The sequence below is a fragment of the Podarcis pityusensis genome (assembly GCF_964106645.2).
Source record: "Podarcis pityusensis genome assembly, chromosome: 13".
NCBI classification, from domain to species: Eukaryota; Metazoa; Chordata; class Lepidosauria; order Squamata; family Lacertidae; genus Podarcis; species Podarcis pityusensis.
Window position 1 is genome coordinate 41,832,243 of NC_138038.1, and position 24,110 is coordinate 41,856,352.

A 24,110-nucleotide genomic window follows, 5' to 3' on the forward strand; every position below is an offset into this window, starting at 1 on the left:
TTCCTGGTTCGAAAGAAGGACTGTGACAATCATGGAGTCAAGAACGCCTTCCTTTGCACATTAAAAAAACAAAACAAAAGATTTTGTAAGGGTTATTCTTTGTTTGCCTTACCAGATCCCAGTAACTAGGAAAGATTCCTTGGGCTAGCAAGTCTGAGAGGACCACTTCAAATTCTTCTCTTTTGGGGTTTAAAATTTAAGAAATCAAAAACAATCATACTGAAATAGAGAGAGGCCCCTGGTGTGAAAAAAAATCTTTTTGTGAGAAACTTCCTTATAAAGAAGCCATTGTTTTTGTTTGTTTTTTAATATGCCTCATAAAAAGAGTGGCACTGCCAATGCTCCATGCCAGGGCGTGGGGAACATTTTTGGTTCCACAGGCTAAATTCTTATCAGATCTAGCCTCATGGGGGAAATTTGACAGGGCAGGGCTGAAAGGAGCACTTCCTTTGAAAATGTTGTTTCACAGTCTAGGGATGCTGCTGATTCTGGCTTGGAACCTGACTACTCAGGTGAAAACCATGGTCAGGGGAACCCTTTACCCAAAGTTTCTGGGAGGAACTCAAAAGTGCAGGTTATGATTTCCAAGGCCATATATAGCTTTGGACCAGAACACCTTCCTCCATATTGACATGTCCATGGGTGATTTCCTATGGAGGCCATTTTGTGTGTCCCATCAACATCTGTAATGTGTTTGAGTCAAATATTGGTTGGGATGTTGTGCAGGACATTTCCTGTGACTGCAGTCTCACGGATGCAAGTTCTCCTTTTCCACCTCAGCTTCTAATGTGATTTGATTTAGAAGCCTATATCACAATCGAGAATGAAATCATTGCACAGCTGGACTTTTTAACCTGAAAGATTTGTTTACAAATAATTGTCAGATGTATTCCGCTCTGTTTCAGCCATGCTCATAAAACTGCATAAACAGCACACAGCCTGCCTCAGCCCTATGGTTTGTCATGTGTTTCTGTGGACAATATGAAAGAGAAATTCCTGGCTTAAAAAATAAAAGACAGGAAGGCACATTCCAGTTCCCTGCTGATGCACAGTTGCTCTGTTTCCTTAGCCAAAATCAGCAAAATAAAAACTGCCACACACTGACCCGCTATTAGGATTGTGGGTATCTGAACATCCAGGGTGTTCTGTCTGTGTTGGGGGGTTACAAAGAGATTCCTTTAAGCCTTCCACCTGTCTGTGTCTGTTTGCTCCTACCTCAGGGACTTAAAGGGTGAGATGTGAGGAATCTAACAAGTTCCAGTGTTGTCTATGTGGAGAGACTATGGTTGCCATTATTTCAAAAAGTGAAAACGGTTGTTGAGCTTTCTTTGGCCAAGTTGTTGAGCTTTTCCAGATGTATGGTAACCCTATTTCCTCAGAACAAACAGGGATGTGAGCAAACTGGGCAGAGACATTGGGATTGTTCTTTAGTTGAAGAGCCTTTCCACTTTCCTCCTCCACTATGAAGGTACAAAAATTTCTGGATCAAAATGTTTCTCTCAACAAGATAGCCGCTTCTCTCTCTTTCTCTTCCAACAGCCTCTAAAGGGGTAAAATAAAGGTAAAAACACTCATTCACCCAGGATATTTGAAATATACTCAGAGTCGCAAAGTGATTTCATGCTCTTTATTCAGCTCATAGTGGTGAGGAGGAATGAATGAATGTCCCCTCAAAGTATCTGCCTTATATACATTATTTACACAATGCGCTGCACATGATTGGCTAATTCCGGAATTCTACTGTAAGCCAATCAGGTTGTGGATTCACTTCTATCTGGAGCTGGATTGGGTGGCTCCTGCCGACCAATCATACTGCTGCATTGTTCTAGGACCAATCATACTGCTGCATTTTGGATCCTATTGTTCTAGGACCAATCAGACTGCTGCAGTTTGGATCCTATTCAACTCAGTACATAACAACCCTCCCCTCTAAGTTCCAGTCCTGCCCGGGAGGTCGCATTCATAGTCCTCAAGGTACGCCGGCGGCCTACGTGTGCGTTGCGGCCTGGGGTGTTCCCTGGTCCGGGGTTCAGGTTCTGGCTCATGTTCCAAGGATGCCGGCTGTGATGGGGCTGTTTGGTCTGACGCAACCGGCTTGCTCAGTTGTGGTTCTGGTTCCGGTGTCCTTTCGGCCTCACGGGTCCTCTCTGTATTTACTGGTTCTGCCTCTCCTGCTGGCCCCTCCTGCTCTATGGGCCTCACTGCCCCACTGTTCCCTTGGGACTCCTCTGACCTGTCCTCCTCCTGGTTTTCTCCCGGGAATCGTCGCCGTATCTGGTCGCAGTGGTGGTGCCAGCATTGCCCCCCATCTGTTAGCACCTCGTACGACACGGGGCCAGTGACCCTGGTGACTGTGGCGGGTACCCATGCTGGGCCTGCCCCCAAATTCTTTGCGTACACTGGGTCCTGGGCCTCGAAGGTCCGGGGATTCCTGCCTTCCCCCATCACTACTTGGGTGGTTCCTGCCAACCAATCATACTGCTGCATTGTTCTAGGACCAATCAGACTGCTGCATTCTGAATCCTATTGTTCTAGGACCAATCAGACTGCTGCATTTGGATCCTATTGTTCTAGGACCAATCACACTGCTGCAGTTTGGATCCTATTCAACTCAGTACATAACAATATTTTTTTTCAGGAGGCTTCAAAAGGTCTCCCCTCTCCTTTTTCACCCTAGGGTTATGTCCTAGGCCCCTATAGATGGAAGCATTTCCAAGGGCAGTTGGTCCTTCTAAGTAGCTGCAGTTTGAAATAAATAAATATAATTACCTCATGAATCTGAAGTTTGAAGATGGATTGGATTGACCAACCAACTACAAGATAGGGTTGTCATTTTTCTAGTTTTGTGAAGCTTCTCCTTTAGTTTTTGTAAAGGTACAGTTGCTCCTCTTCCCTCAGGGTTTTCAATTCATTGGCTTAAATTCCTGGAATATGCTTGATAGAGGTTAGTTGTCTGTACAGTATGCTTATCTCGGCTATGGCTTACACATGGAAATGTTACTGGGATGTTGTTGTTTTTTGACAGCTCAGTATTAAATTAAGAGTGCTCTTTAAATGTAAAATAATGTGTCTTCATTCTTTTCTTTGGCAGATAGTCCCCTTTGGAAATGTTTCTGATAGATTCAGGACAAGAAGATGGTTCTTTCTATATTGCCTGTTTCATAAGAACAGCAGCCCCCAAGCTTTATACAGTGGTACCTCGGGTTACATACGCTTCAGGTTACAAACGCTTCAGGTTACAGACTCCGCTAACCCAGAAATAGTACCTCGGGCTAAGAACTTTGCTTCAGGATGAGAACAGAAATTGTGCTCCAGTGGCGTGGCAGCAGCAGGAGGCCCCATTAGCTAAAGTGATGCTTCAGGTTAAGAACAGTTTCAGGTTAAGAACGGACCTCCAGAACGAATTAAGTACTTAACCTGAAGTACCACTGTAGTAGTCTATTAAAGGGGTAAAGGGGACCCCTGACCATTAGGTCCAGTCGTGACCAACTCTGGGGTTGCGGAGCTCATCTCGCTTTATTGGCCGAGGGAGCCGGCGTACAGCTTCTGGGTCATGTGGCCAGCATGACTAAGCCGCTTCTGGTGAACCAGAGCAGTGCACGGAAATGCCGTTTACCTTCCCGCCGGAGTGGTACCTATTTATCTACTTGCAATTTGATGTGCTTTCAAACTGCTAGGTTGCCAGGAGCAGGGACCGATCAACGGGAGCTCACCCCATCGCCGGGATTCGAACCTCCGACCTTCTGATCGGCAAGTCCTAGGCTCTGTGGTTTAACCCACAGTGCCACCCACGTCCCAAGTAGTCTATTAGGTCTCTTTAAATGGTAGTTCGGGGATGGGGATGGCTTGCGGTGCCCTGGTTCTTATGGTATGGCAAGATCTTGCCAATGCACAGAGATCTGAGAAACTTCATCTAGACAGAGAAGGTTCTTCCATATAGTTCTGGCTGATGCTAAAATGCTCGGGAGTATGGGTAGCTTCATGTACTGGGTTCCATTATGCATGTTCATTCTCCTGCAATGTCTCCTCAGGCGACAACATCTATAAGGCGATGTGGTATCAAGTGACAACCTGATCTGGTGGTTGTAGTTTTCACTCTCGGTCCCCTTCAGCAGCTCTGTTTGCATCCCAAATTCCCTTCCCAGGGAAGATGAGAATCCAGACCTGCAATGCAGTGAAATGGAGCAACACTTGTTTCCTTCCTCAACACTTGTTTTGCCAAATGCAAGTGTTCTTTGAGGATTCAAAGGCAACAGCAACACAAGTGGAAGGAAGTTCAGTGCTTTTATTAAATAGGCAGCACGACCAAAACAGTCTTTAAGCAAGATAACACACAGCACAAACAAGATAGGATACTTCCCCATTCATTTATCAGGAGCTCTAGGGATCGATAACAGAGAGGCTCCAGTGGCTGGAGTCTGGGCCTACATCAAAGCACAAGGATCGGAGCCCATTTGAGAAATTTATCTTTCCTCATCCTGCTGTAACTGATCCCTGGAGCCCAAGCAGTAAATCCAATCCAAAAACGCTTGCCAGTTCCCAGGGTGATAATAAGCAGGGAGGAAGATTAGTACAAACCAATACCTATCTCCTCAAGATACAAACGTCTTCCTCATAGATTTCCCTACAATGGTGGTATGGTGGATGGAGAGACCTCATATTACTTATTTGTTTATGTAGTAAAGTATATTTTTTAAAAAAATATAAATTTTATTTACAGTTTCCAATATTACAATTTCCAAAACCACATTCACATGAAAAGAAGCATTTCCCCCATTCATATCTTTCTTTAAAATGAAACAATTTATATACCGCTTGACTGTAGAAAAAGCCTCAAGGCAGTTTACGAAAAAGATAAAATACAGTGGTACCTCTGGTTACGTACTTAATTCGTTCCGGAGGTCCATTCTTAACCTGAAACTGTTCTTAACCTGAAGCACCACTTTAGCTAATGGGGCTCCTGCTGCCGCCACGCTGCCACCGCACGATTTCTGTTCTCATCCTGAAGCAAAGTTCTTAACCCGAGGTACTATTTCTGGGTTAGCAGAATCTGTAACCTGAGGCATATGTAACTTGAAGCGTATGTAACCCGAGGTACCACTGTAATAAAATTTGCACTAAAGAATTTTCAACCATAATTTTAAACAGAAAGTTAAGGCTACAATAAAATAGACTAAAACAGATTGCTTTTCCCTCCAAAAATAATAAATAAATTTTCTTGATTTGTTATCAAAGATGTGCAGACATAACAAAAAGAAAGGAAACGCAGAGTCAAAAAAATTAGAACATTAAAGCACAAGAGTCTGGAAAAGCAAAAGTACAAAGTTACAATGCAGCTCCAAAAGGATGACAAAGTAGTAACACATACAAAAATCGCTTTGCAAATAGGAAAATCAGCCCAGGCTTTGTTTTTGCACTTTCCCTCCATGCTGAGAAGTTCTGGGCTTCTCCGGGTTTTGAGAAGAGCATTTCCACCTGATTATCTCCTCCCACAACTTCAGTGCGCTGCTTGGCAAAAGCCTTGTGGAAGATTCCAAGGATGTAGTTCCTCTGGTATTCCAGGGAGTAACTCAAATAACCAGGTGTTTCCCAGAGAAACCTCCGAGCTCAGACAGCTCTCTAATTTAGAAGCTGCAACCCACCCCCTGCCATCTTGCAGGTCTGCACAGCCAGCAGGTGGCGCACTCAGCAGCACATCACTTTTTAAAAAAATAATATTTATTAATTTTCCAACCGTTTAAACACAACAAAACAGAAAAACCAAAAAAAAAATTAAAAAAATACAGCAATACAATACAATACAAAAACACTACAAAACACTGACACATAAGACTAACAAAACAAGACACAAACCATTTAAAACACAGAACAATTTCAATATCTTATCTTTCATTCCCTTATTTCCACGACCTCCTCCCACCTCCCTTTTTGTATTCCACTTCTGTTAATTGTTTCAGCAGTTCCTTTCCATCTTCCTCTGTTTTCTATCCTATAATTATCTTAACACATTCTAACCTTATTTTTCCCTTTAATACTCTATTAATCTGTTTATATTTGATTCCTTACAGCATTTCTACTAAAGCCATATAACTTCATTCCAACATTTTTCTAACATTCATTATTTTTACAGTATTTCTATAAATAGTCTTAAACTTTTTCCAGTCTTCTTCCACCGACTCTTCTCCCTGGTCTCGGATTTCTGCCAGTCATTTCCGCCAATTCCATATAGTCCATCAACTTCATCTGCCATTCTTCCCGAGTAGATAAATCTTGTGTCTTCCAATACTTCACAATGAGTATTCTTGCTGCTATTGTTGCATACGTGAAAAAAGTTCTATCCTTCTTTAACACCAATTGGCCGACCATGCCCAGGAGAAAGGCCTCTGGTTTCTTCAAAAGGGTATATTTAAATACCTTTTTCATTTCGTTATGAATCATCTCCCAAAGTGTCTTAATCCTTGGGCATGTCCACCAAAGGTGAACTCTAATCCTCAAATTCGTCTGTTTTTCTTTAAGTTCAGTCATAGCAAGCGTCAACTTATGTTCATCAAATTGCCTCTGTAGGGCTGGGGCTCTCTTTCTCTTTCTCTCCAGTTGTGTTACTTTACATTCAGCAGCAACGGCTTTTTCCCTGGCTTCCTCCGCAATTTGCCGTATCAAAGTAGGTTCCTGTATCAATTTCTGGGTGGTTTCTGTATTGGTATTATTTATACTTTCTGTATTTAAGTTAATTTTAGTAATTGAAACATCCACTTTCGCATTTATCGTGTCCATTTTCCTGTTAAGCTGATCCAGTGAGTCATTTATCTTATATAATGCAGCCACTAAAGCCTCTTCTGTCGACATTCCTCTTGGTTTTAAATATACTGGTACAAAGGCAGCGACAGAAGGAGCAGGGGGGCCTGATGATGGACCTCTCCTGGATTGTTGCCAAGTCCTCCCAGACCTTAATGTTTTGTCAGCAGTTGACTGGTCTGTTTTTCCTCTTCCATTTACCATAACACTTAAAAGATTCAAGGTCAGTCCCAGAGTCTCACGGTTTTTAACTTGCAGCTGGAAATTCCCCTAGCCCAGCTCTTGTAAAGCAACCAGTTTCAAAGGCTTCCACTAGGGGGAAACAGTTTCTCTTTGTAATAGTCAATAGTATCCTCTTTTAAACAATCCAAAATTAGTTTCAATTTTCAGTTACTTTTACTCCTTTTTAAAGCAGCCGGAGACAGTAGAAACAATGTATTTCTCTTGTTTAGCTAGCTGTCAATGAACGTTCTAAACGCTGTCAATGAACATTCCAAAAGACGTCAGTCCAGCTAGCAGCCCGTTTCCAGGGTCAGAGCGGTGGTATTTTAAATCTCTTCGCTCTCTCCCACAGGCATACTCAGTCCGCAACTTCCCCCTCTCTTCTCCTGCCTCCAAGAGGGGGTTTAATGTTCTTTGCCGATGGAAATTTAATCTTTTACAAAAGGCTTTCCAAGACTCCAGCTTGCAACTTCATTGCCTCAGTCCATTTACAAAAGGGGAAGGCGGACTTCCTGTTTTGAACCTCCCCGTTACGGTACCAAATTAAACATTTAGAAATCCAAGTCTTCCGCTTCAGCTCTACTCACGGGTAATTACTTTAAAGTCAAATTGTCCACAGGAAAAGGTCAGCGCTCTCCGGCAACAGCTATGCGGCTTTGCTCCGTGGAAGAAGCAGACGATTCGATGCACCGCGCCGCTCACCCTACGTCGCTCCGGACCCCCAAAAACCGGGGTTCCCCGCAAGTGGGGGAGGCGCAAAAGGTGCCCGCCGAATCCCACGCTCACAGGCTTCTCCCGCCTGTGATTTTAACGGGTCTCCGCCTTCACCGTGGCGGCCAGACCCAGATTCCCACGGAGCAGATTCCTCCTGATCAGAGGAATTCCACCATTACCGGAGGCACCTCCCCGGAAGTCTCACATCACTGATGTATTGGGTGTCATAAATGTTGATAAAATGCCTTAAAAATTTTCTTCCTTGGCAGTCTTGCTACATCCCAGGAAAAGTGGGAGGCCAGCAGAGAATGCCTCTTGCAAAGTCGCAGCCTGCTCAATAAGAGAAAAAAGGGCAGAAGAATATTATAAGCAAAGACTCTAAGGGTTAATCAAACCACTGACACTCACAAACCTCCATCATTATAAGGGAAGGGAAGCCTGCAAAATCCACATGTTGTTGGACACTTAATTCCCATCAAACTCAGGCAGCATGGTCAATAGTCAGGGATGCAGACCCACAAACTGTTATCGGCTGTTATAGTTCGCAGGTTAAATGTATTGGTCAGCTTATATCTATTGATCAGACAGGAACTAAGCAGGGCATCCTTTGTCCTCACTGCTATTTGTATCGGTCACTGGAACTCTGGAGAATAAAACTAGTCCCAGTTGTCATAAGAAGCAGGTAGGCATTCAGGGAGCGGAACATTCCATCAATTCATTTGCTGATGAGATGGTTTTTATGCTGTCTAATCTCAGGAAAGCAATTCCTCCACTTTGTGAAACTTTAATTGTTCATGCAGTTACCAGACTTGATAGTAATTTATTCGAGTCTATTTTGTGCTTCAGTCTTCCTAAACTAATATTTGCTAATTCAGGGTTTCAGTTTGAAGAATTTTGGAAATCATAGTTTATTAAGAGTGCTGGGACTTGTATTATAGAGAGGCAGAAACTACAGTTCCCAGGATTCTTTGGGTGAAATCATGTCCTTTAAATGTATAGTGTGTACCTAGGTGAGGGCACTTCTTCCTCCCAGAGATACTTGCTCCCCCGTAAAGACCTCCTTGAACTTCCTGCTACATTGAAAATGTGAAGGACAAAATACATGGAGATCCCCGATTTAACATGTCACCTAGAACACGTGCATTAATTTTTTTGCTGCCTGATACTGGTAACCATCAAAATACTAGCTGCCATTCTAACCAGAGTTCTTGACAGCTTGATTGCATTAGTGTTGGATTCCACCCTTTGTGTTTTATAAACTGTTAAGTTGTGGGTGAACATATCAGACGACACAGCGATTCTTCAAACAGCTCTTGTTTATTCACAGGCCAGAACAGAAGTGACTGAAGGGTTCAGCTAACCTGCTTATATAGAGCTCCACTACAAAGCAACAGTAACAACTTTATGTAACTATCCAATCACTGAATGTCACTTTCAATTCCTTATTTGCATATGCGGACCTGAGTGAAAACTATCTACAGTATCCCCCTGCTGGCCCAGGGTGAGAACTTCAGTACATAACATAAACTGTGTGTGTGGAAGGCATGCCCAGAAAGGCAGATTGAAATGAATACACAACAAACACGACAACATCCACATGCTGCCCGTACATGGAGGGAAGCCAGTGAACTCACATTGGTGGGGGGACCTGCCACTCAGGACAGCCTCCTGTCTCCTTACACAACAACATACATAATGCAGCTACAGCACACATCTACAGCCACTCATGCATGAACTCCTGGGGCACAGGCAGCAAAGACCCCAGCACTACGAGTCCTTGGGCATCTCATCAGGGTTCAAATCCCCCTTTGCTACTTACAGCTCATGATAAGTGGCAAAAGGAGGAAAGCAGATACCATGCAGCTCAGCACCAAAATATCTCTCTCGGAAGATGGTTTGCAGAGAAGACACATAGCCCGTCCTGGGACTAGACATGGGTGAATCTGTCAGTTTTCAGGCTCTTTTCATGCACTCATAAACATGCGTAATGAATGTGGTTGGCTCAGAGCATCTGGGCAGCAGGCTCCATCCCTCTCATAGAAGCATGGAATTGTAGACTTTGAAGGGACCCAAAGGGTCATTTAATCCCACCCCCTGCAATGCACTCTGTCTTTGGTGTCTCACTACATGAGTGTTATGAGGAAAAAACTGATCCTTTTCCCTTATGGGGGACCCAAGAGCCCATATAGAGTCCTTCTGTAGGTTCTCTATCGGTGGGAGAAAATCACAGAGACCAACCAGAGGATATTGAGAAGCAAAGCAGCTAGTAAGCCTGATCTTTATTAAAGCTGTTGCAACAGGGTGCTCCCCTCACACGTGGGGGGGGGGAGGGACCCAGAACAAAGGTGTGCCCGCACTTATATAGACTTTTTAAATTGCCCACCCTCAAACTCCAGACCACCCTCAGAAACATCATACATACATCACAGAAGGGGCAAACTACAAGAGAAATCTGAGTGCGTTGTTTTTTCTCCTGTCTTCTAGGTTGCTTGATTGGATGACCTGGGCATCCTGACCACTCTTTTGTTACTCAATTCCTGAATCCAGGTCACAGACTCACACCCTATTCATATCTTAAATGTGCCCTTAAGACAGGATTTGTGAAAGAGACAATGGGGAGATTTTCCATTTCCTTCGACCTTGCAGAGAAATGTTTGAGGTCATTTTGGGAGAGAGAAAATGGTTTCAGGACTTTTCTGTGGGTTTCAGACATGTGGTTTACATATTTGTATGTGTTTGCTTGGTACATTTATGAACATCTATTTTATATATAGGGGGACGCGGGTGGCGCTATGGGTAAAACCTCAGCGCCTAGGGCTTGCCGATCGTATGGTCGGCGGTTTGAATCCCCACGGCGGGGTGAGCTCCCGTCTTTCGGTCCCAGCTCCTGCCCACCTAGCAGTTTGAAAGCACCCTTAAGTGCAAGTAGATAAATAGGTACCGCTTTATAGCGGGAAGGTAAATGGCGTTTCCGTGTGTTGCGCTGGTGCCGGCTCGCCAGAGCAGCTTCGTCACGCTGGCCACGTGACCCAGAAGTGTCTCCGGACAGCGCTGGCCCCCGGCCTCTTAAGTGAGATGGGCGCGCAACCCTAGAGTCAGACACGACTGGCCCGTACAGGCAGGGGTACCTTTACCTTTACCTTTATTTTATATATATAAGACCTTAAAATTCTTATAACATGAGTGTCTGCAGGTTAGGAGCAGAGCCTACTTCAAAGAGACCATCCCTCATATTCCTGTTAATAGCCCACATCTAGAATGCCCCAAAAGAGCATCGGTGGAGTGTTTAGCTTAGGGCATGATGACTCAGGCTGGGTGATGCGCTTTGTTGTTGTCATTTGCACTGTCCTCTCAACTTTCCATTCAGCAGCAGAAACAAACAGTACAAACAGGCTGTCTTCATTTGCAAAGCTGGCAGAACTGCATCGCAAGTGGTGGGCAGCATGAGGCATGACTGATCCCGGTGACTGCGATCATATCCGTGCATGCAAATTCGTCATGCACATGAATCTCTTGCATAAGTCAGGAAATGAGATTAAGAAAAGGCATTCGGAGCTGATCAAATGCAGGCGGGAAACACAGAAAGCAACACCCGCCTAAGACATTTTGCTACCTGATGCAGAATAGCATATGGACACCACGCCCCCGCCATTCCAAACACAGGTTACCCAGGACTGGCCATGTTACTGTGGCACCTGAAACAATATCCCACAAGCACCTCTCCCTTGGAGGAAAAACGTAATAATAATAATACAGTGGTACCTCGGGTTAAGTACTTAATTCGTTTCGGAGGTCCGTTCTTAACCTGAAACTGTTCTTAACCTGAAGCACCACTTTAGCTAATGGGGCCTCCTACTGCCGCTGCACCGCTGGAGCACGATTTCTGTTCTTATCCTGAAGCAAAGTTCTTAACCCGAGGCACTATTTCTGGGTTAGCGGAGTCTGTAGCCTGAAGCATCTGTAAGCTGAAGCGTATGCAACCCGAGGTATAGTAATAATAATAATAATAATAATAATAATAATAATAATAATAATAGAAGCAAGCATTAAATTTCCTAATGCTCAGAATGAGTTGTCAGAGGTGGCCTCCTCCCTTTACCTAATGGTAGGACTGTTCCTTCCCAGTTTTTAAGGTTATTGTATTGCAAGTAATAGAACTGTATCCCTTCAAATATATTGTTATGCGGTGGGGGGGGGGCAGATCCCACTAAATTTCAAGGTCTAATTAAAGTTAGGCCCCAAATCGAAATTTGGGGCATTGAAAATACAAGACCAGCCAAACCAGTTTTTCCAGTCCAGGAATCTGCCTGGCAGAGGAACCATTAAGGAGAACAAAGCCTGCTGATCGTGCATTAAAGATGAGTCATTAGCTGGGACAATGGAGGGTCTCTGTGCCAGAGGGCAAATGGAACAGCCTATGGGGACGCGGGTGGCGCTGAGGTTTTGCCGATCGCATGGTTGGCGGTTCGAATCCCCGCGGTGGGGTGAACTCCCGCCGTTCAGTCCCAGCTCCTGCCCACCTAGCAGTTCGAAAGCACCCTTAATTGCAAGTAGATAAATAGGTACCGCTTTATAGCGGGAAGGTAAACAGCGTTTCCGTGTGCTGCTCTGGTGCCGGTTCACCGGAGCAGCTTCGTCACGCTGGCCACGTGACCCAGAAGTGTCTGCGGACAGCGCTGGCTCCCGGCCTCTAGAGTGAGATGAGAGCACAACCCTAGAGTCTGTCAAGACTGGCCCGTACAGGCAGGGGTACCTTTACCTTTTACCCTCCTTCAACAGCTGGTTAGTTAGAAAGGAAAAAAGGCCAGGAGGGAGGGTCAGAACTGCAGTGGGTGCAGATGCAAGCAGAAGAGGTAAAATAGCTGCATTTTGCAAGAGAGAGCCAGGGAGGGGGTCGGAGTACCATGGGGGCTGGCAGCTTTAGATCCATGAGAGAGACAGGACCTGCTTGGGGTATAATGCTGGAAGTCCTTCCACTGTAGATCCAGGTTAGGTAAAGGTAAAGGGACCCCTGACCATTAGGTCCAGTCATGGCCAACTCTGGGGTTGCGGCGCTCATCTCACTTTATTGGCCGAGGGAGCCAGCGTACAGCTTCCGGATCATGCGGCCAGCATGACTAAGCAGCTTCTGGCGAACCAGAGCAGCGCACGGGAACGCCATTTACCTTCCCGCTGGAGCGGTACCTATTTATCTACTTGCACTTCGAGGTGCTTCCAAACTGCTAGGTTGGCAGGAGCAGGGATCGAGCAACGGGAGCTCACCCCTTCACGGGGATTCGAACCGCCGACCTTCTGATCAGCAAGTCCAAGGCTCTGTGGTTTAACCCACAGCGCCACCTGCGTCCCTTAGATCCAGGTTAAAGGTAAAGGTAAAGGTAAAGGTACCCCTGCCCGTATGGGCCAGTCTTGACAGACTCTAGGGTTGTGTGCTCAACTCACTCTAGAGGCCGGGAGCCAGCGCTGTCCGCAGACACTTCCGGGTCACGTGGCCAGCGTGACAAGCTGCATCTGGCGAGCCAGCGCAGCACACGGAACGCCGTTTACCTTCCAGCTGGTAAGCGGTCCCTATTTATCTACTTGCACCCGGGGGTGCTTTCGAACTGCTAGGTTGGCAGGCGCTGGGACCGAACGACGGGAGTGCACCCCGCCGTGGGGATTCGAACTGCCGACCATGCGATCGGCAAGTCGTAGGCGCTGAGGTTTTACCCACAGCGCCACCCGCGTCCCCCTAGATCCAGGTTACATATGTGTAAATAAATCATACATCATAAGCACACCACCATTTCCACTGTGCCTAATTTCCAAAGGACACATGGACCCTCAATAAGTGCCTGCCACCCCCTGGAGGTTGCAGGTGGCATGTAACACTATAAGTGGTTGAACTACTCAACAGCTTTATATGGAAGGACCTTCTCCACGGATGCTTCTGGACTCTGGATCTCCCTCCTTGCTGCCCTTCTGCTGGCAGGTATAGACCAACAGGCTTGTAGGAACTGCCTGCTTTTAATCAAAGGGCTGGTGCCTTGGTGTTTTCCCATAAAATTGTATTAAGCTTTTTTTCATAATACAATACCATTAAAAACAGATTAATCTAAATAAAAATAGAGAAAGAAAAGAAAATGCAGAGTCCTCTTTCAAAGTTAGCTCTTAACCCTTATCCCACACAGAAAGTATGCATTAAACAGATATTTTTATTTGTATGTTTTAAACAAAATTTATATATCTAAATAATTTAAATGTTATCGGTGTGTATTCCCCCCTTTATTGTTTTTTTTCCTATTTTTTTATTGATCCTTGTTTTTATCTGGAAGCTTTCTTGAGTCCTGCCAGGAATAGAATAAATGTCACACACAGGAAGAACAATGATACAGTATGAGATTTTCACTTGTAGTCTTGTAAATCATTTAACATGTCAACACAAATAGAAGTTATAAATATTGCAGCTGTTGTATAAGTGATTATTATTATGACTGGAATGTAATTAAAATCAATAAGATTTTGGAACACCGAAATAAAGAAAATAATCAAAATCATCAAATCTAGCACGTGGGCCATATCAAAATTTTATAATTTGCTATTTGAATGAGTGATATTAGTAATTGTATATTAAATTGGCATTGTTATAATGAGGCTATCATTAGATTATAATTGGAAAATTAATAAAAATTATTATATTTTTAAAAAGGAAGTGCATCTGTGTGCATTTCAAGTAGTGTACAGTGGTACCTCTGGTTAAGAACTTAATTCGTTCCGGAGGTCTGTTCTTAACCTGAAACTATTCTTAACCTGAGGTACCACTTTAGCTAATGGGGCCTCCCGCTGCTGCCGCATGATTTCTGTTCTCATCCTGAAGCAAAGTTCTTAACCTGAGGTACTATTTCTGGGTTAGCGGAGTCTGTAACCTGAAGCGTCTGTAACCCGAGGTACAACTGTAGTGGGATGCTGGAACTGATGTTTCTGGGATCTATCATCAGCCTTGAAAATTCTGCATGCAGAAACCAAAGAGACAACATAAAACTGACCCCTGACAGTATACCAGCTCTATAAAGGTAAAGCAGGAAGAGGGCGGATGCGACTTTAGAATAGGATCTTCTAAACATGTTAATCTGAAGTATGTCTCTCTTCTAGGTGGATGATTATATCACTAACTGCTATAGGTAAGATCATGCAATAACTGTTGCCTCCACAATGAGATGAAACATTCACTTACAGGTAGCTTCTTATGTTTATGAGCCATCTAAGGGCAGCTTGCTCTTACTACATTTGTACAGGTGTAGGAGACTTCATATGCAAGGAAGAAGGAGGGGAAAAACCAGCAATATATACAACCCATGGTTTCTGATGGCTAATATACCAGCCTTCCCCAACCTGGTGCCCTTCAGATATTTTGGACTACAATCACTCCACAGTCCCTAGAGTCGGAATAAGTGCTCGCTGGGTGCTATTTGAGGCCCCCGGCGTGCAGCAAACCCCGATCCTCACTGGGATTTGCAGGATGTGGCCCACCTTCCCGGTGCCGTGGAGCGTTGGGGGTTCCGCCAAACCCCCTGATCAAACACACCTATCCGCAGCACTGTTGGGGGCGGGGCCAGGTAAGCAGACCGCAGGTGAGCAGGCTTCACTCTGCTCCACTCCAGGGGTTGGAATATGGGGCGGAGCCTGTTCTGAGTGCGCAGTTGGCTCTGGAGCTTCACCCACCTGACCCTCTCTTTAATCACCAGCTTTATTAAAGGTTAACTTTTTCAGGTTCGCAGGCGTTGCTACGGTCCTATGATGGTTGCTGTTAAAGGACCGGGAAGGAATTCCCCCCGCATGGCAGATTTCATCTTCCCCATAGCAATTGTCACAACTTTAGTGGTTTTAGACCTTAGGCGGAATCCTTTAGTCTATCTTTCTTATAGGGGAGCGCAAAATGGTGACTCTTCCCCCCTTGCAACAGCGTTTTCAGGGTTAAAGGAGGTTTGTGAAGGGAGTGACTGGCACAGTGAACGCCCCAAAGGTGCGGGGGGGGGGGCTTGCTGTGTAAACATGCATTTTGCAGTGCCCCCTCTGATCTGATGAACCCAGCTGTGCCTCAGTTCCCCCGGCTGCAGGGCTGAGAGGGATAGACCCCCAATGCCTAAGCCAAGGTTTCCTACATCTGAAATTGATAATAAAAGTTGTGGCCATTTTAAATCCCAGTAGACGTCGTGATGTGTGAGTCCTTGGTCTCGTTTTGTCACCAAGAGGGGAGGAGGTCTTTGCCTGGGCCTACAAAGATTCCCTTTGCTGCAGTAGTTTGCCTGGAGTTTCCACAGAAATCTTTCCCCTAATAAAGATGAGGATAAGTAAATCAAACATCCCGCCCACAGTTCCCAGTCTATTCTGGTTAATTCACACATTCAATCTTCCTAGAACTCTCCTGGGGTTTGGGTCAGGGCCTCCAAACTCATACCCCCAGTCCAAAAGAGTTTCTGTTGCTTTCTCTCTGTGGTCCAGTCTACCCCATCTCTTGCCGCATATTCCAAATCCAAATCTTGCCACCAGACTTTACCTGCGGGCACTTTATGAAAAATTCCTTGACCATCTCCACCTTGGTGGCCAGAACCCTCCCCCCTTTGCCTGCTGATGGAGCTAACCGGGGGTCAGCAAACCTTTTTCAGCCATGGGCCGGTCCACCATCCCTCAGACCATGTGGTGGGCAGGACTATATTTGGGGCGGGGGGGTTGAATGAATTCCTATGCCCCACAAATAACCCAGAGATGCATTTTAAATAAAAGGACACCTTCTACTACTGTAAAAACGGGCTGATTCCCGGACCATCTGCGGGCTGGACTGAGAAGGCGATTGGGCCGGATGCGGCCCCCAGGCCTTAGTTTGCCTACCCATCAGCTAAACAAAGGCAAGCAACTTCCCTACCTCCTAAACCCACTGACTCTGGGTGACCTTGGCTGCTGGGATCTGCTTGGCCCTCAACCTCCTTTTAAGAACTGAAGACATGACGGATGCTGCCAAAACTTTTAAAAACATGATTTATTCACATATTTACACAGGAATTTAGTTGGAGGGAGTCCATATAACAAGCCCCTAATAAACCCCAAGAGCAGTTCAGCACTGGAATCCAAGGAATCTCTCACAAAAAGATTTCAGCCAGCCAGCACAGATCTTTCTGCCTCCTCCCACCTCCTACTATTCTAGGCCTTATGCCAAAGCCGCCCCCCTCTTCCTGTGGCATCACACCCAGTGACCCTAACAACCTTCCAAATCCCCAGTCTCTGTCACAGCTGCCAGGTCGTTTTGCATGGGCTAATTCCTCCGATGCTTGTATTTATTCTGGCCTATCCCAATAAGTCAAAATCCTACCATTTATTAATTTCTAGAGTTTAGGGGGGGTCCATGGCCAGCCCATTGTGTGTGCTTAAGGGTGCATGAGTAATTAAAAATATAATTAAAAACACAATGGGGTTTTTAATGGGGGAGCAAGATCTCTTGGAATGTTGATGTTTTGAGTTCCCCCATCCTATGCTAAGGTTGTATATACAGTACACCACAGTGTTCAGTACAGTGGTGCCTCGCAAGACAAAATTAATTTGTTCCGCAAGTTTTTTCATCTAGCGAATTTTTCGTCTTGCGAAGCACGAAATCCCATAGGAATGCATTGAAATTCAATTAATGCGTTCCTATGGTCAAAAAAAGTCCAAACAAAGCCAGATTTGGTACAACAAGAGTTTATTAAGTGCTCTTTAAAGTCACACATACTGTAAAGAGCATTTCAAAAACTGAAGGAACAATAAATTAAGTTTCTAAACATGACAGAAAAACTTTTTTTTTTAAAAAAAAGAAACAAGATGGCCCAATGGTCACAGAAAATCATAAAAATTCAAAAAACCCCAAAAAAACAACCACACAAGCTCCCAGATTCTTGCAAGCCCCTCCTCAACTGTTCCCCCAGCCACCCACCACACAGAAATTCAAACCCAAATTTTTTTTTTAAAAAAAAACAGCAGAGTGGCCCAATGGTCACAAAAAATCATTAAAATGCAGAAAAAACCACACAAGCTCCCAGATTCTTGCAAACCCCTCCTCAACTGTTCCCCCAGCCACCCACCACACAGAAATTCAAACCCAGAATTATTTTTTAAAAAAAACAGCAGAGTGGCCCAATGGTCACAAAAAATCATAAAAATGCAGAAAAAAACCACACAAGCTTCCAGATTCTTGCAAACCCCTCCCCAACACCAAGTCCTTGAATTCCAAACACCCCAACCCAAAATCCAAAACCCCCCAAAAAGTTTTAAAAGTTTAACTTACCAAATGGCTGCAAAAGAAGTTTTGGAAAAGCTTCAAAAATCAGCAAAGTCTTCAAAAACCTCAAAAAAGGCTACCACACCACGTGCTATGAGTTGCTCCTCGAAGTCAAGTCGCAACTGCACCTCTTCAAGCAATGCACCCCGGGTATTAACGGTTTTACGAAAAAGGAAACAAACTTGCAAGACGTTTTCGTCTTGCGAAGCAAGCCCATAGGGAAATTCGTCTTGCGAAGCAACTCAAAAAACCCTTTCGTCTAGCGAGTTTTTCGTCTTACGAGGCATTCGTCTTGTGGGGCACCATTGTACCCCTCAGTCCAATGTAATAAGTAAAAAACAGCTCCTTTTCCCTTATGGGGTATCCAAGAGCCCGTATAGAGTCCTGAAGTGGGTTCCCCATTGGTGGGAGAAAATAACAGAGGCCAACCAGAGTATACTGAGAAGCAAAGCAGATAGTAAGCCTGATCTTTATTAAACTGTTGCAACAGGGTCCCCACTCACCACACACAGGAGGGGGGGGGACCCTGAACAATGGCGCAGTCTTTATATAAACTTTTAAAACTGCCCACCCAGTAGCCCAAGACCACCCCCTTAAAACATACATACATCACAGAAGGAGGTGGTCTACAGCAGAGGATACCTGATAATGGTCGTTGATTGCATTACCTGGGCAGTCTGGCCATTGTTTTGTTGTGGTTAATACTTTCATTCCTGAATCCAGGTCACAGGCTCACCCTATTCCTACACAAATACACCCTTAAGACAGGATTTGTAAGCAAAAATACACTCTGTAAGTTAGGTTTGTCTGAGGCACAAAGGAAAATTTGTTTCCTAAGGTTAATCAGGGGCCATGTATGTATGTTGATTTCCATTAACTTCATTATTATATAAATACAAATCCTGTTGTGCTTTCTATTTTGCATCACATGTTTTTTGGCCCTGGGAGATAGTAGTTGTAAAACACCATAAATATCAACCAAATGCAATTTAAAAATATGTAAAAATTAAAAGTGTTCATCTACCAACAATGTAATAAGGAAATCTATCCTTCCCCAACTGAAAGAGAAACACAAAGAACAGAACAGAGCTGTTCCACCCATGAGGCAAGGTGAAGTGACTGCCTCAGGCGGCAGGATGTACTGAGGCAGCAGGGGTCAATATTCTTCCTCCCTTGTCCCTGATGTACATCTTCCTTCACCCGTTCTTCCCTGGTGGAAATGGGGGGAGGGAGGCTATTCGGAGGCACACCTCAGATGCCAAAATGTCTCAGGCCATGAAACATGATGACCACCACAAACACCATGAACACATGGTATCACTGTTAAAAGACCTCTACCGACTTTGCATCAGCCACGGGCTTGGTTCAGAGTTGTACTCAAGGTTCTTGTACTCGTGTACAAATCCCTGAATACTTTACATCCAGGATACCTCAGAAATAGCCTGAGGTATCCCTGAGGGAAGCATGGTTAATGCTTCTCTATGGACCACAAGCGTGGGGAAGATATCCAAACAGGAGTGTCCTGGGAGGGCTAAGTCTGAGCCAAGAGAGGCAGATCCTGTGGGAATTCTGGCTACCTGGGTGTCATTTTGGCCAAAGTATTGAGCTGTGAAGGAAGTGGTATAGAGTTGAAAGCATTGCGTGGACAGGCGGAGTCCCCTCCAACCCCAGGTGACCCCCGAGCAGAATAATGACTCAAGACAACGTGCTATGATAATAAAATTGATCACATCTTAATTACGGCATTGGGCGTTTATCCTTCCCAGTCCCCAGCCGGGGATCTGAGAGACATCTGGGTTATCCAGAATGTGTGGGGATTGGGCTGGCTCTGGAGAACATATGTGTGGCGTTTGCCTCCTAGGATGGGTCATAAGGAAATACTTAAAATGGGTGTGATGTTATTGGCCAGTGAGAATGCAAGGGGGCAGTAAAAGTTAGAGTGGGAGCTGTTTGAGAGTCAGTTGAGGTTTGGGAGTTGAGAGTTGAGGTTTGGGAGTTGAAGAAGGAAGAAGGAGGATTCGGTGTGGGTTGGTAGAGTTGTATTGTGAGAGAGTGAGGGGAATTGTTAGGTTGAGTCAGATAGATAGTTGGAGTAATCAATTTGGAGTTGTTAGGAACTAAGATTAAGAAACTGACAAGATAAAAATAAACAAACCATACGCTTGTTCCTGCATTTAAAAATAAACTTGATTATTTGTTAATGTTAACAACTGTCTGGACTCTGTGTATCCCTGTGAGAAGCGGGGTGGTGGCAGCGAAGAAGGCAATCACAGTGGTGGCACAGGGTCAATAGACCGTCAAACGTCCGGGGGCCCTGTGTGATCGCCACAAAATTGGTGGTGCAGCGGTGGGATCACATCGGTGGGATAACAATCGTAGGTGGGATCACAACCATACCTGCGGTGGAATATCATCACTACCTGTCACCGCAGAAGTGGTAGGCAAGTGGTGGGATTTGGTGGGAAAAACAATACACCTGGAGGGGGAAGGGTAAATCTGTGAAGGGATTACCTAGCCCGGGGGTGTAGTTGTAAAGTACCCAAGATAAGCCACAAAGCCAAAATAACAAAGAGAAAGAGAGCTCAAAATCTGTTCTGGTAGAGGGTTTAGGCTCGTGGTCAGAGTGAAGGAAGGTGAGGACAGGTGACCCCACCTAGGCCCGAAGTCCCCCCTCAACCAGGCCTCAAAACTGTCCAAAATTCCTTTTGTCTTCTAAAAAATCCAAAACAGCTTTTCTGTGGATTCTCACAAGATGCTGGTACATAGGCAAAATGTTATTCTTTTATCAGTACAAGAAGGCTTCAAAAAGCTAATGAATAGACTCTGTCAGAGCAGGCCTGAGAAACGAATCTTATCTCATTCAGTTGCAACATCTTTGGACATGCTGAACCACTCTCATTCCCCCTTTCCTGGGAAGGGTGCCAAGAGTCCACAATAGTCCCAAGAGAGCTTTCTGTTCATGCTCAGAGGAACTCATGGGCAGGACTCCTGAGGCAGAAGAAAGGGGAGGGAACTGGAAGGGGAATATATACTCTCTGCACATGACTGTGAACCCGTGCATGCTTTTTGTGAGTTATCACACTTGCTCCTTCTACCAGTTCATGGATGGTAGAAATAAAAGCTTTTTCTCCAAAACTATTCCTTGAGTGTCTGTTGACTCCCATCTCCCTTTCCCGGGTGCAATATTTTTGCCACCTGAGGGCAAAGCCTCATAAGGCTACAAGAGGAAGTAGAGCTTGAAGGGTTAGAGAGGAAACCCATAGCAGAACTTTCGGACCAGAGTTTTGAGAGAAGCCTAGCCAGAAGGAACAGTACTGAAAGGAAATTTCTCTTATTTTGTTAATTTATTGATAATACTCACTCACACAATATGCCACCCAAAAAGACAAAAAAACCTGTGAGGGAAACAACTTATGAAAGCTCTGAAGGTGAGGAGAATGGAAATCCTCAGAGGGAAGAGCAGAGTTTACAAAATGTAACTAATATGCAACCTGAGGCAGGAGGTCCAAAGTTCTCTAAAGAATTTGTAAAGTGGAAGTTAGAACAAGAATATAAATTGGAATTGGAAAAGATTAAATCTGCACAAGAAATAGAAAGAATTAAAGCTGAGAAGGAGCAGAAGAGCGAAAGAATTAGAGCTGAAAGTGAGAGTGAAAGAATGCAATTTCAGCTGCAGATGAGGAAGCTGGAATTAGCAGCTATGGAGAATCAAAATAATAGTAATAACACCAGTAGTCCAACTCAAGTGAAGGTAGATTTAAAGCGTTTTCCTGAGTTTAAGGGAAAAGATTGCCCTGAGGCTTTCATTATATCATTTGAAAGAGCTTGTCGAGACTTTCAAGTGAAAGATGAGAATAAGATGACGATCCTTAGAGCCAGGATCAGTGGGTCATTAGCTCAAACTTATGCCCAAATGTCGGAAAACGATTCCAAAAATTTTGATATATTTAAGCCACTAATATACAGCAGGTTTGGGATTACCTCAGAACAACTGAGAAAGAAATTCAGAAGTGTGACTAAAGTGAGGGAGGAGACATATGCTCAGCTTGGGGCTAAAATCTCAAACTACCTCAGAAAATGGTTGGAACAGGAGAGGGCAGACTCTGTTCCAAAAATCAGAGAAGTGTGACTTCCGGGGGCGGAGCGAACGACAATGGCGGTCTCCTTCTTGTTGTGAGGGAGAAGCTCCGCAGGAACGGGTCGTCCACTACGGCGAAGCGGAGACCCACACCGGAAAACCACAGGCAGAGTGAGCCTGTGGCCCTGGGACTCGGCGGGCACCACTGGCGCCCCCCAAAACGTCGAAGGAACCCCGTAAGGGGATCCGGAGCGTGAAGGGGCTGGCGCGGTGCTGTGAGTCGATCACTCTTCCTGTGGAGTGAAGCCGCAAAGCTGCTGTTGGTGAGCGCTGACCCTTTTCCTGGAACAATTCGGCTAAAGAACCCTACAACCCGTGAGTAAGGGGAAAGATCGACTTGGGACTAAATTAACTGAGAATTCGGCCAAACGGGAGACGCAACCAGGAAGTCCGTCTCCCGGCACTGTTTAAAAGACTCAAAGCAAAGATTTTAAACTTTCTAATGCCTTTGAACTTGTGCTTTAAAAGGGCTAACCCGAGCAATCAACTAAGCGGGATTTGTTTTCGGCACTATTTGATTCTGTTTTCTGACTTTTGGAAGCTATCATACCTCTCCCTTTTGGATTTATAAACTTTTTAAAGAAACCCAGGCAGTCGGGCTGCCAGACTGTCAAAGCTGTCAGTTTGCGGACTTGGTTATTTCGATTGCTACAATGGATTGTTTCCTGTTTCTGTTGAACTGATATTTTGTTTCATGGAGCTGGGCACTTTTTGAGACATTGTAAGTGACTCAAGGGGCAACTCTGCTAAGACTTAAAGCACTGAAGGACTTTTGGGATTTTGAAGCTGTTGATTGCTGTTATTTGGGGTTTTTGGAGAGTGCAAGAAATCCTCATAAGAACAACAATCTTGATCTCCTCCCTAATTCATCTAAACTCCCTCTAGAGGATTTGTGGATTATAACTGCTGGGGAACTGCTATCCTTCCTTTCGTTTTCTCCTGTTTTTTGTTTATCTCTTGGCTTGTGGATTCCCAGGGGAATAGCTCACTGACTGACCTTGACGCGTAGACAGTACTGGGATGAGTGGAACTGGGAGAACAAGATCAGCTAAAGCCAAGACACAACAAACTACTGTAATCTCACATCTGCGTAGATCATCGGTTCCCACTGTGCTGGCACAAGAGGAAGAACCAGAGCAGGCCAGAACAGAAGGAATGGCTGCTGGAGGAGACACAGTACTTGACAAAATCTTGGAAAAATTGGAAGGCCTAAGTAGGTAAGTATCAGAACAATCATCTAAAATCGATCGAAACACAGCTAGTGTTGACACAGAAAGGGATCGTAGAACCGGGAGCCTTGGGCCCCGGCTTACCAGGATTGTTACCTGCACCCTTGGGACCTAAAGACCAGGAGAAGGAGACGCCACCACCAAAGGGAGAATAGAAACGTCCAAGATGTCTCTGCAGCTTTTAAGTTGGAATATTAATGGCTGTAATTCCCCGGAAAAAAGGAAAAGGATCTTTCATCTATTAAAAAAGGAACAATTAGATATTATCTGCTTGCAGGAAACACGTGTGATTAGGCTCCACAGAAAAGTGTTAGTTAATAAGAGACTAGGCCAAGAATTTATTTCATCGGATCGAGTGAAGAAAAGAGGGGTGGTGATATATGCAAAGGAGAGCCTGTCACCAAAATTTCTTTTTAAAGATGAGCAAGGAAGAATTTTGGCAATTGAAGTGCAAATACAAGGGGGAAAATTTTTAATTTTGGGAATCTACGCTCCAAATGAGGGGAAATCGGAATTCTACAAGAAGCTGCATGAGACAATGTTGGACTACATGGATTATAACAACATCATTATGATGGGAGATATGAATGGGGTGGTGTCTACGAACATGGATAAAGCACAGAACCTAAGTATGACAAAAGAAGGCAGACTACCAAAAACTTTTTTTGAACTAACTGACAATATGGACTTGGTTGACATCTGGAGGATAAAGAATCCCCTGGAGAGA